This window comes from Curcuma longa, unplaced genomic scaffold (assembly GCF_044706935.1).
Source record: "Curcuma longa cultivar G26 ecotype Majalengka, Jawa Barat unplaced genomic scaffold, ITB_CL_G26_1.1 contig_23991, whole genome shotgun sequence".
NCBI classification, from domain to species: Eukaryota; Viridiplantae; Streptophyta; class Magnoliopsida; order Zingiberales; family Zingiberaceae; genus Curcuma; species Curcuma longa.
The window spans coordinates 1-10,332 of NW_027432308.1; the positions used below are offsets into that span (position 1 = coordinate 1).

The window sequence follows — 10,332 nt, forward strand, 5'->3', positions numbered from 1 at the left end:
ATATGTTATATATATATATATATATATAATTTTCTAATTATTTTTTTGTAAAAAGAATTTTAAATTGCTTTTTACTTTTATTGATTATTATTAGTTAAGTTGAATCAAGATTGATTAAGAAAGTTTAAAAATTGAATCTGGTAAAAAAAAAAGGGGGTGTAATTGAATAATATGATTTATTTTGTTTCAAGGATTTATTTAAATTCAGATTTTCTGTCTTCTCTCCTCGCATCTCGCGACCTTATTTCCTCTTTCTCGCGACGCAGGAGAAGCCACCGGATCCTTTCTCAGCTCTCCTCTCTCTACGAGGCCGGAGACATCAGCTCTCCTCTCTCTACGAGGCCGGATCCTATCTCACTTTGAGTGGATCTCGCTCTTTCTCCCTCCTTTTCTCCTTCTTCAGTGCGTACCGTTCCGCTGAGTGTGAACTCGAGCATGGGTGACCGTCGGCAGAGATCGGACGACGACGATGAATTCGAGACTCGGAGATCTTCCCGGCGCCATGACCGAGAGAGGACTAAGGGGAGTAAGCGAAGAGATCGAAGCAGCCGCCGCTCCGATGAAAGTGAGTACTCAGACTCCGAGGAAGACCGCCGTAAGGGTAAGAGGGCTAAGCGGGATATCAAGGAGGAAGAGATCATGGACTACATGGTGAAGAAGGCGCAGAAGAAGGTATTGACTTTATATCTTTTGTGGACTAGGGTTTGTGGACGTTTATTAGGGTTTGTGGACGTTTTCAGTTGGGTAAATTGTTGGTTGCTTCTTTTAGGCTTTGAAGGTCGCGAAGAAACTCAAAGCAAACGAGGTTGGATATTCTAACGATTCTAATCCGTTTGGAGACTCCAATCTGGCTGAAAAGTAATATTCTTTTTTTAATATCATTTTCCCCCAAATAAATTATGTTTAGATATCTTTTTTTAATGTTGATTGTTTTTTCTCACTTTGCTTTACTCAATCCCAAGAAAAAAAAATTAATCATTTACTTGATGATTGTAACTATGATATTGCACGAAAGATATAGAAGAGTATTTGTAATTTGCAAGGAATTATACTACTAATCATCTGAATGTAGCAAATATCCGGACATAGTTGTATAGTTGAGACCAGCATAACATACTCTATTAGTAGAAGCTACCCTGTGAAAAAACTGCTGAAGCTTTCATATATATATATATATATATATATATATACTTAGTACTCTATTCATTTACATATTGGTAGGTTTGTATGGAGGAAAAAGATAGAACATGATATTATGCAAGGTGTACCTCTTGATATATCAGTGAAGGCTGAAAAGAAGAGGCAAAGGGAAAAATGGTATGTAATTATCATAGATTCATAGATAGTGGTATAATTTGTATTAGTTAGGTTTTTTATCGTAATTCAGTTTAATCTTCTATGTTCGCTTTTTGATAAAGAACTGATTAAAATTTTACAGGAGTTAGAATTTTGTCTAATTTACTTAGTTTTTTTATTTGCTACATCTCCAAAGTTTGTCTGTAGGTATTTATTGTTGCATACTAATATAGTTTTGATGTAGGCTGAGATTGAAAAGGTCAAGAAAAGAAGGGAAGAAAGGGCAATTGAAAAGGCACAACGTGAGGAAGAAATGGTTTGTTCACATTCTCAATTTTTTGTGAATACACTTTTTCCGAATCTTTGGAGATGTTTTCCTTAGGATACTTCAGTTAAGCCTTCTCATACTTTCTTTGATAAAATGTTGCAGGCAATGTTGGCAAGAGAGAGAGCTCGCGCTGAGTTTTTAGATTGGGAGAAGAAAGAAGAAGAGGTGATTATATTCTCAACTTGCTGCATTTTTTTTCCTCCTGATTTTGAAGTCTTTCATGATATCCTTTTTATTTGTTATTAATATTTTTCCACTGTGCAGTTTCACTTTGATCAAAGCAAAGTTAGATCTGAGATTAGACTGCGAGAAGGGCGTGCAAGACCCATTGACATGCTTACCAAGACCCTTAACAGTTCAGAAGAATTTGACTTCGATCTAAATGAACCATACATTGTATTTAAGGTAATCTCAACCCCTTCTTGATAAAACTCAAACTTAAAATAGCCAATGCTAGTGTTTACATTTAGAATAGGGTTCTTGAGTGCTCTCTATCATTGAAGTCTATATTACAGGTATGTGTAATTATGTTTGATATGGTCTTGATGTGTGTATTTGTCTTTTAACTGATAGTGGAGTCCAATTACCACAGGCACCTCGACAACCAGATGGGAAACAATGTGGTTATTATGTGATGAGATTTATGAGACAGATTATTGTAGAAATTGAAACTATTGAAAGAGATGGACTACGATCAATAGTACTTGTTCAAATCACTTCAAATAAACCATTTATCATTTTGCAAAGTCAGTGTTGATTGTTTTTCCAATTAACTTAATCTATATGTGTGTTCATAGTTTAAGGCAGCTGAGTACACTCGGGCAGAAATTAATGAGGTGCGTTCAGAGGTGGCAGACTGTATACAATATCATATTTATGAGTAGGTATGGAATGCTGATCTCCATAATTCCATTTATTTTAATATATATATATATATATTTGTTTGTGATTAATTCTGCTGCTGTTGTTGTGTATGGAATGCTGATCTCCATAGTTCATTGTGTATAATTCTGCTGTTTGTGATTAATTCTGCTGTTGCTGTTTATGAGTAGGTATGGAATGCTGATATCCGTTGTTCATTGTGTATAAATCTGCTGCTGTTGTGCCCATATTTTGGATAAATTAGTATTATCTTTTGGCAGGCTCGTATTTGGCAGATGGACCTGTTCTATTTCTGCTGCTGATACTTGGTGATGCTAATGTTGTGCCCATACTTGGTGATGCACTTGCTGTTACTTGGTGCTGCTAATGTTGTGATGATATTCTGTTGCTGTTGGAGGATATTCTGTTGTAATGATATTTCTGCTGCTGTTGGAGGAAAGTCTGTTGCGTTGAAACCTTTGTTATGGACCTGCTGCTATTATGGAGCTTCTATGTTGGAAGTTGTAACTTGAATTTGTGTTATGAACTTGTATAAGTTGTATGTTATCGACCTGCTGTATGTTATGAATTTGTGTTATGAACCTGCTGTAAGAATGTTTTTTGTGTAAATATAAGTTGTATGTTTTGTATGTGATTTAGTAAATTTTGTAGCCAATGGTTTTGTATTTACAAAATATATTATTTTTTATTTACTGCTAAAAAAAATCAAAAGACAACGCTTTTAAAAACGTTGCAAATCCCAAGCAATTTGTAACAAAATTACAACGCTTTTTAACCGTTGTAAAATGTGTTGTCATACCTATTAAAAACAACGTTTTTAAAGCGTCGCAAAAAGCGTTGTAATATTTACAACGCTTTTTATGCGTTGCGAAGGTGTTGTCGATGTTAACAAAGACAACGCTTAAAAAGCGTTGTCGTTGAGGGACCCCTTTTACAACAGGGCCTCTTACAACGCTTTTTACCCCACAAAGACAACGCGTTTTTCGCGTTGTCTATTAACATTTTTCTAGTAGTGAGTCTTCGGTTTGAAGAGTATTCTTTTTATTTGTTGGACGGATAAATCCAAACGACTTATCAAGAATGGAGCAAGAAAAGTAGTTCTGTTTTTATATAACACGAGTCTTCAAATTCTTCACGATAGAATCGATTCAAAAGTTGCTTAATTGCTGTCATTACCTGCTTTAACTTTTGGCTGTGACACTAGAGAAAGGCAAGTTATGAGAAATACCGGGAAACATCAACTACATGGTGATACGTGAGGAATCTAAGACAAGGAATTGTCAACGTTGAATCACTAATTCGATTGGTCAAATGCTCAGATAATTAGATTTCCTTGTCCTGAATCATCTAATTAATAAGATCTCAATTCCCTAGAAAATTCTAAAGAAAATGTAAAATATCTAGATTGTCTTGACATTTCTTTATGTAAATTAAAATTAGTACCAACAATATCAATCAAACCTTATCCCACCAGATAGGATAGGCTATGTAAATCAAAATTAGTACTATTAAAAAAATAAATTTAAAAGTAATTTTAGATTATTTTTAAAAAATATATTTTAATGATCTTCTTAGACCCTAGATCAAAACTAAGGTTAGATTTGGATTCTTAAACTTCCAATAACACTTATAAATTCTAATATGAATTGTTTAATCCATCCAAGTATTTCATAAACAGGAAATAACATTAATTGGTGAAATTGAGATCATCTATAGCTGGGCAACTCATGATAGGAAGGCCCATCTTGATGCCCACGAATTTTTTATGCCTGAGCCCTGAGCCCTGAGCCCATCCACGTTAAGCAAAGTTCAAAGCTGTTCCCCTGCTCCCTCAGCAACTTGAAAGGCAAGTAGCCTAATTCATTGTTGCAACTAGCACATCTAAGCTAAATAAAACCACTCTTACACGAATCGTAATAATAGTTAGTAGTGTGTAAAGAAATGAAAAGAAAAAAGAAGAAAAAATCAAGATTCAAAATCTATCACATAGAGAATTATATTAGGCTTTTTAAAGGACAGAAAAATGCAACTTTGCAACGTAAAATTTTAAAGTTGTGTTTGTTGGACATATCATTGTCGGTGCCATTAGGAAGCTGCAACGTGGGATCGATGGATCAGAGCGGGGATTGTTGGTTTGTCGTTGGTCTCGGTCGTTGATGACAGCGAGCGAGACAACGTCGCTAGCTAGCTATTTGTATATATCTACCACGGCAACGCACTTGAGAATGCGCCTCCCAACAGAATTTGATTCTGACTCAACTCTCAGGCAAAGGCCAACTCCACTGGCACATCAACTGGGTGATGGTCGCCTGAGGAGAGAGACTTTCCATAAGGAATCTTATGGAGCCATTCATTCATGCCTGCCGTGGCAGCGTATGTGTTAGAATTAGTAAAAAAAAAAAAAAAAAAAAAAAACGTGGAACACATCTCACGATGTTTGCTCCGTTTTCCTCGGTGGAAAACTCACGGATGCAAATTAAGGGATTTCAAAAGCCCTAGCCGAACCCCTCTCCCACCACAACGCTGCCTCTCCCATTACGCCGCCGCCTGTTCCCATCGCACCACACCCCTTTCTGCCCTAATCGCGACACCACTTGCCGACGACACCATCTTCCCACGCGAACGCTGCAGACCGCCCAACGTCTGTCGCGCCGCGATCGCCACCTGCCGATGCTGCCTCTGCCGCCTACGGACGCCGCCTCTGTCGCTTGCCTTCACTGCGATGCCGCCTTCGTGAGGGCGATCGTGCGTGGAGAGGGAGAGAGCCGCGACGCTAGATCCGTCTCCCCTTCTTTTCTCTCTATCGCCTTTCGCCTGCGACACTGTTGCGAGCAACAAACGTCGATCGCGATCGAAGCTGTCAGCGACGAAGGGAAAGCAACCTTGGTATCTCTCTATTCCTCTATTCTAAGTTATGCCCTGTCCTAGCCATTATTAATCGCTGCTTGTCCACAGCCATCAGCCCTAACAGCAACAAGTAAACTTGCTATCTGTTTCAATCGGCCAACAACAACAAGAAATCATTGTTGCCTTTCGGTGTCACTAACAGCAACCCTAGTTTGTAGAAGGTATGCTTTTGTTTACCGATTTCTATTACAATGGACAAGTGGTTGTTAATTACTTAGCCATTGATAATTGATTGGGATTAATTATGATATGTCAGATAGGCCCAATTGGTATGAGCGGTTTGTATTAACGAAACACCTACAGGGTCCTATCAAACGAAGGAATATTACGAGATACGGGTGGAGCACGTTGATCTGTTGATATTCGAAGCTTGGTAGATACAAAATGTGGGTACCTTCTGTCCTTTGACTCTGTATATATCTTTGTGCATGAATAACTAGATTAAAAATTGATCCTGTATATTTATACACCTATTTTGAAAGGGGATTAAATTGATAATTAAAATACCGAAATCGGGTTAAATAAATTAAATCCTAAAAGGGTAAAAATAATTAATTTAGTTCCTGTTCACACATGGATTTCATCTGGGGGGTAATTAAATGGGAAAGGGTGTTTTCAAATTTTAATAGATACTCTGACCTACTCTGTCTGTTGATAACTATCTTTACATTGCTTGCTCTATTTTAGTTCTTGCTGTTCATTACCTTAGTCTATTGATACTTAGCTTTTATCTGTTGATACTCACCTTTATTTGTAAACATGATTGTGATATCTACATGAGTAAAGAAAAGATAATTTAATTTGAGTGGTCGTTTAGACCAAATGCTGAATACACCTACTGAGAATATGATACTGATAATAATCGATGAAAAAGAGATATAACAAGAAATGAGATAAGAGAAAATAATAAAGATTAAGAGGTGTTAATTAAGAGCCTAGCTTTATACCAGAGTTTTACCAGAGTACTGGACCGTACACCTGAGGAGTGGTGGCGTGATGTAGCCCTCGGTCCAGAGCACTGACCGATCACATATTATTGTGGTAGAGCAGAGGCCACGGTCAGTGTTTACTTTGTCTTCCACCGGTGAGGGCTAGAGAGAAAGCCCGTACGTTTGATAACGTATGCGACAGTATATTCTGAGGAGGCTGTTAGCCTACATACATATGAGTTATTACTACACTCTGATGTTATCGGCTCATGATATGCACTTTTTAATCAAGTATATAAATGTTGATACTGTTCATAATATTTGATCAGATTGAGATTATTGGTGATAATAAATAATACTAATATTACCTGATTTTCAGATAACAATAAATGAATAGAGATGTATATATATATATATATATATATAGATACACAGATATTATACTATGTACCACTGGAGAACTGTACAAGAACTGAAAGTGACAATATGAAATTATGATCCACTCTAATTCTTTTGATTCTTAATTGAGATTATATTCATGCACATCTATTCTGATTACCCACTTAGCCTTTGGCTAACTATCTACACTTTTGACTTCTAGTTTTGCAGGCACAGAGTTAATACTACCTTGGTTCAGTTGCTTTAGAGTTGCTCAGAGACTTGACGTGCTGATTTTCAGTTGGAGTGCTTTATTATATCGTCACCGAGTGAGGTACCTCCCAATGTGTGGGAACGACACCTCCGGGTCGTGACAATTTTAATGGTATCAGAGCAGTTAGATCTTTCGGGATTAGTCTTCGCATTCTTAGTCTATCTGATACCAATCTTATTGGTATCAGAGCTAAGTTCGCGATTTCTATCCGTGGGTTTCAATTCTATTTTGGGATTTTATTTTCTACTTGTGTCAAGTTGTGTCTCTGAGCTATAGGATTTAGAGGTCCTTGATTTATTTAAATATCTCGATCATAATTGATTGTTGAAGTTCTCATTTGATTTTATAAGCGATGACATGAGGCGGACTTACTCGTTATCGTGGTTGGGGTTGTAGCCGTGTCGTAGCCGCATACGTAGTATGAATGATGGTAGTAGTCGAGGTCGTGGTCGTGCACGTCGGCGTGCCTCGACTACTCAAAGGGTTGATCATAGGTTGCATGAGGCACCACTCTCCCCACCGAGGATTCCAACCCTTCGATCTTATGGATCATCAGTATTGACACCCTTGGGTGGCATGTACAGGTTGACATCCTAAATATCATTACTCAGTAGTATAAGGTGTTAGGTATAATGGAAAAAAAAAAATTCTTAGCTTGTGGCTGTTGCCTATGAAATTATGAAGACAGAAAGCTTAGTTGTGATCACCTATGGTCATCATTCTCGATGGGAGGCCAATAAGTGAGACGTTGACAAGGTCTAGACTCTAGAGATCATTAGGAAGTCAATGTTAAGATTTACTGTGTTCCCTATCTTGGACTGTAGCAATTATGTTGGTCTCGAAATTCACAGTAATTTTGTATTTGTATTCCTACAAACCCAAAGAAAACTTCCTCGGTGAGTAGCATGCATGTTAAGTTAGAGGCTATATTTGTTTGTCCGATTTGTGCTTTAAGTTTACCTGTATGGTCTAATTGATAAACTGGATTGGCTAACAATTTAACCAAAGAGCTCAACTGTTAGAAAGGAAACTTCATATATATTTATATCCTTAATATTCGCCCTTCCTTCATGCGTAGGTAAATATACCGCAATTAATTGATCCAAATGGGCATATCCATTCAGGAGGTAATATCAGTGTCTAAAAATATATATATATATATATAGTTGAAGCCATAGCTTCTGATATTAATTGGCTAATCACATTCCAAAAAGCTTAAGCACATATGAAAGAGACTCTTTTCATTGTTCAACTTCTCAGAAAGTAGCTTGAGCGGGTTGTCTAAATTAGTCGCCCTAGTTTGTGGTGGTTCCTTATAGTCTAATATAGCAGAGAATTTAGTGATCCATTTTAAAATTTGATCACCATAATTTGAGATGCGAGTCTAAAGACAAAATCAATATTTACTTCGTTTCATGGTACATTAGTTACTGACAATGGTGTGCAAAAGCTGGTAATTGGGCATTGTGTATAGCTATATGATTAGTTTGGCATCTCTTAAGATAAGTTTGATATCTTTAAGCGCTACTAATAGAAATGTTACCGTAGCAATGCCAAGTTTCATTTCAATCAAAAGGTCCATTAACTCTACCTCTAGATGCTTAAGTTCACCTGTGTATGTTCTTTGATGATAAAACAATGTAACAAAGAATAAAAAAATGCATAATAAATAGATTATGTTGCAAAGAAAATCAGTTTGGATCAGGAATTGTTAGGAAAGGCCATTTTGGCATACTTTCCAAATTTCACCAAAATAGAAATCATCATCCTAAAAGTTCTTTCAACACTTCTAATTCCCAACTTCACTTGCATAGTAGTTGGCATAGAATGTCTTCAGCTTAGGATATTATCTACTTGATTAAAGCAATTGCTTTGTACTGGATTATAGAAATATATGCTTAAAGAAACTCTAGTTATAGGTCACAACCTGTACCAAATATGATGACAACAAAATGCTATATACGTTCAAAAATATATTTTAAACAGACACAACAAACATATTGAAATACATTGCCATTTTATTTAGCATCAATCACTTCAAGTAACACTTTAGTAAAATATGTTCTTTCAAACTAACATTTGACAGATATATTTTTGAATCTCATGCTAGCAACACATTCATTAGATTACAGTGGATTTTTATACTACATAGCTTTGATTTGAATATTATGAGTTTCTCATTACTGTTAAGGTTATGTTTCCTAATCTTGATTTATTCTAGTTAAAATTTTAATAAAATCGAATTTGAATTAGTTAAGGTGAGATATAAAATATTAGTTACATGGTAACAAAGCAGAATTAAGTTTTCAAAATACTTATTACTTTATTTTTAAACGACCATGACAATAATACATGTGTTAGCATTATTATCCTGAAAATCACTTTTATTAGTGAAAGTAATATCAGATTAGTATTGATAATTCTTCTAATTGTGTAAACCATATTGATAGGAGTGTTTCTATTTGGTTTGCACCATTGTTATCATAGTTTAGCCAATAGTAATTGGACCGCTATTATATTGCCTCACAAGATGTCATCTATGTTATTTTCATAAGTGAGAATTCGCAGCGGGTTGTAGTAATGAAGATTTATGCTAGTGAGTAACTTAGTAAACCAACATGGTGCCAAAGAAGACTGTTCCTTATGCAGTTTCTCATTGAACTGATGTTGAAGATGCATCTGTGCCATCTTTAATTTTGTCAAGCTTCTCTTTACATGATGGTATCTTTTTCTGATAATTTATAATGTAACATCAAACATAAATGATTCTCTACGTGATATTGTCTAACGAATACAATACTTAACAAACAAACGAGAAAAGCAGATAAAACATAATCTTAACTATGTTCACTTAGACCTTTACAAGGCAACCCATTTTGGTAGTCCCCACATAAAACTGAATTGGATGTTATAATAAATAAATAAATAAATAAATAAAAATAATAAGATAAAATAAAACACTTCAATTGTTTATCCAAATGCATATAGCTTGTTAGTATTAGTAAAATCCGATTACTCATCCACTCAGTTTCAACTTGGTCGTCTTCATTGAAAACTCTTACTTTTCTTAAGTGTTCAGCACTGGAATTATGATAACTATTTTGGTATCATGGAATCATCCATGAGATTTGGATGTTCTTTATTACTGCCATTGAATTTTGTGATTGTTGTTTATAGAACTTAGATCTCACAGTTTGTTATAGTACCTTGGGATCGGGTAGCTTGGTAAGCTAAAGTTATGAACCAGCAGGTTGAAAAGTACATATCCTAGATATCCTATCGTTCATATATGGAAAAAAAAAAAAAGAATGTAGCCTTTGGGCCATCCCATACTGTGT

At 35.8% G+C, this 10,332-nt stretch overlaps 2 long non-coding RNA genes across 2 annotated transcripts; both read left to right on the top strand.

The window, feature by feature from the left end:
* Positions 1-1,539: 1,539 nt before the first annotated feature.
* On the top strand, positions 1,540-2,006 carry LOC141818262 (uncharacterized). Its single transcript, XR_012600942.1, has 3 exons — positions 1,540-1,612; positions 1,727-1,789; positions 1,889-2,006. It is a non-coding gene; the product is annotated as an uncharacterized LOC141818262 (long non-coding RNA).
* A 3,035-nt stretch (positions 2,007-5,041) lies between these two features.
* Positions 5,042-7,090, top strand: LOC141818263 (uncharacterized). The gene is made up of 4 exons (XR_012600943.1): positions 5,042-5,392; positions 5,462-5,574; positions 5,670-5,799; positions 6,944-7,090. It is a non-coding gene; the product is annotated as an uncharacterized LOC141818263 (long non-coding RNA).
* Positions 7,091-10,332: the final 3,242 nt, after the last annotated feature.